Raw genomic sequence first — 4,216 nt, forward strand, 5'->3', positions numbered from 1 at the left:
CCGTGACCAGCGCCTTCCACCCCACATCGATTATCATCATCACCGGCCACATCGCCGCAGCGAGCCGCCTTTTTTTGGTGTTTGGGGGCAGCGGGAAGGGCGGGGGGGGGGGGGCAGAGGGGGACAGAATGGGACAGGGGGGTAAACACGTTTATGTGAAATAAATAATTAAAATAACAATACTTTTCGATTTAAAGCTTTCGTGACTGCAGGGATTCATCTTCTTGGTTCTTTCGGTAAAGTCACGTAGAATGGAAATAATAAAAATAAATTAAAAATAAAAACATAAAAAAATAATTCTCACGACGTTTCGGCCACAACAGTCAGACTCTGTCTACTCGACAGACCTGCTCTCCACCTGAGGACGGCTACTTGCGTTGTGGCCGAAACGTCGTGAGAATTATTTTATTATGTTTTATTTTTATTATTTTATTATTTCCATTCTACGTGACTTTACCGAAAGAACCAAGAAGATAACAATACTTTGTTGAACAGGTTACAGGTTGTGTGCGTAAGATAGAATCTTGTGTGGTGGTGGTGGCGAAGCAAAAGTATAGGCGCCCCAAGTAGCCATTCCCCACCCACACTACCCACCACTGCCCCATAGACGCATCACTACCCACAGACTCACCACTGCCCCATAGACTCACCACTGCACCATAGACTCATCACTACCCATAGACTCACCACTGCACCATAGACTCACCACTGCACCATAGACTCAACACTACCCACAGACTCACCATTGCACCATAGACTCACCACTGCACCATAGACTCACCACTGCACCATAGACTCACCACTGCACCATAGACTCACCACTGCACCATAGACTCAACACTGCACCATAGACTCACCACTGCACCATAGACTCACCACTGCCCATAGACTCACCACTGCACCATAGACTCACCACTGCACCATAGACTCACCACTGCACCATAGACTCAACACTGCACCATAGACTCACCACTGCACCATAGACTCACCACTGCACCATAGACTCAACACTGCCCATAGACTCACCACTGCACCATAGACTCAACACTGCACCATAGACTCAACACTGCACCATAGACTCAACACTGCCCATAGACTCACCACTGCACGATAGACTCACCACTGCACCATAGACTCAACACTGCCCATAGACTCAACACTGCCCATAGACTCACCACTGCACCATAGACTCACCACTGCACCATAGACTCAACACTGCACCATAGACTCAACACTGCACCATAGATTCATCACTGCACCATAGATTCATCACTGCACCATAGACTCACCACTGCACCATAGACTCAACACTGCACCATAGACTCAACACTGCACCATAGACTCAACACTGCACCATAGACTCAACACTGCACCATAGACTCACCACTGCACCATAGATTCATCACTGCACCATAGACTCACCACTGCACCATAGACTCATCACTGCACCATAGACTCACCACTGCACCATAGACTCAACACTGCACCATAGACTCAACACTGCACCATAGACTCATCACTGCACCATAGACTCAGCACTGCACCATAGATTCATCACTGCACCATAGACTCAACACTGCACCATAGACTCATCACTGCACCATAGACTCACCACTGCACCATAGACTCAGCACTGCACCATAGATTCATCACTGCACCATAGACTCACCACTGCCCCATAGACTCAGCACTGCACCATAGACTCAACACTGCACCATAGACTCAACACTGCACCATAGACTCACCACTGCACCATAGACTCACCACTGCACCATAGACTCACCACTGCACCATAGACTCACCACTGCACCATAGACTCACCACTGCACCATAGACTCAACACTGCACCACAGACTCATTACTGCACCACAGACTCATCACTGCACCATAGACTCAACACTGCCCATAGACTCAGCACTGCACCACAGACTCATTACTGCACCACAGACTCATCACTGCACCCATAGACTCATCATCACTTCCCTATAAACTTACCACTGCACCATAGACTCATCACTGCCCATAGACTCATCACTGCACCATAGATTCAGCACTACCCATAGACTCAACACTGCCCCATAGACTCAACACTGGACAATAGATTCAACACTGCCCCATAGACTCATCACTGCACCATAGACTCAGCACTACCCATAGACTCTACACTGCACCATAGACTCATCACTGAACCATAGACTCATCACTGCCCATAAACTCAACACTGCCTATAGACTCATCACTGCACCATAGACTCACCACTGCACCATAGACTCATCACTGCACCATAGACTCATCACTGCACCATAGACTCATCACTGCACCATAGACTCATCACAGAACCATAGACTCATCACTGCCCATAGACTCAACACTGCCCATAGACTCATCACTGCCCATAGACTCAACACTGCCTATAGACTCATCACTGCACCATAGACTCACCACTGCACCATAGACTCATCATTGCACCATAGTCTCATCACTGCACCATAGTCTCATCACTGCACCATAGACTCATCACTGCACTATAGACTCATCACTGCACCATAGACTCAACACTGCACCATAGACTCACCACTGCCCAAAGACTCACCACTGCCCATAGACTTATCACTGCACCATCGACTCAACACTGCCCATAGACTCAACACTACCCATAGACTCAGCACTGCACCATAGACTCATCACTGCACCATAGACTCAACACTGCACCATAGACTCACCACTGCCCATAGACTCTACACTGCACCATAGACTCATCACTGCACCATAGACTCACCACTGCCCATAGACTCTACACTGCACCATAGACTCATCACTGCACCATAGACTCACCACTGCACCATAGACTCACCACTGCACCATAGACTCACCACTGCACCATAGACTCACCACTGCACCATAGACTCACCACTGCACCATAGACTCAACACTGCACCACAGACTCATTACTGCACCACAGACTCATCACTGCACCATAGACTCAACACTGCCCATAGACTCAGCACTGCACCACAGACTCATTACTGCACCACAGACTCATCACTGCACCCATAGACTCATCATCACTTCCCTATAAACTTACCACTGCACCATAGACTCATCACTGCCCATAGACTCATCACTGCACCATAGATTCAGCACTACCCATAGACTCAACACTGCCCCATAGACTCAACACTGGACAATAGATTCAACACTGCCCCATAGACTCATCACTGCACCATAGACTCAGCACTACCCATAGACTCTACACTGCACCATAGACTCATCACTGAACCATAGACTCATCACTGCCCATAAACTCAACACTGCCTATAGACTCATCACTGCACCATAGACTCACCACTGCACCATAGACTCATCACTGCACCATAGACTCATCACTGCACCATAGACTCATCACTGCACCATAGACTCATCACAGAACCATAGACTCATCACTGCCCATAGACTCAACACTGCCCATAGACTCATCACTGCCCATAGACTCAACACTGCCTATAGACTCATCACTGCACCATAGAATCACCACTGCACCATAGACTCATCACTGCACCATAGTCTCATCACTGCACCATAGTCTCATCACTGCACCATAGACTCATCACTGCACCATAGACTCATCACTGCACCATAGACTCAACACTGCACCATAGACTCACCACTGCCCAAAGACTCACCACTGCCCATAGACTTATCACTGCACCATAGACTCAACACTGCCCATAGACTCAACACTGCCCATAGACTCAGCACTGCACCATAGACTCATCACTGCACCATAGACTCTACACTGCCCATATACTCAACACTGCCTATAGACTCAACACTGCCCATAGACTCAACACTGCCCATAGACTCAGCACTGCACCATAGATTCATCACTGCACCATAGACTCAACACTGCACCATAGACTCATCACTGCACCATAGACTCATCACTGCACCATATACTCTACACTGCACCATAGACTCATCACTGCACCATAGACTCATTATTGCCCATAGACTCATTACTGCCCATAGACTCACCACTGCCCATAGACTCATCACTGCCCATAGACTCACCACTGCCCCATAGACTCAACACTGCACCATAGACTCATCACTGCCCATAGACTCATCACTGCACCATAGACTCAACACTGCCCCATAGACTCATCACTGCCCATAGATTCACCACTGCCCCATAGACTCAGCACTGCCCACAGAC

The sequence above is a fragment of the Lampetra planeri genome, chromosome 65 (genome assembly GCF_965212315.1).
Source record: "Lampetra planeri chromosome 65, kcLamPlan1.2.h2, whole genome shotgun sequence".
NCBI classification, from domain to species: Eukaryota; Metazoa; Chordata; class Hyperoartia; order Petromyzontiformes; family Petromyzontidae; genus Lampetra; species Lampetra planeri.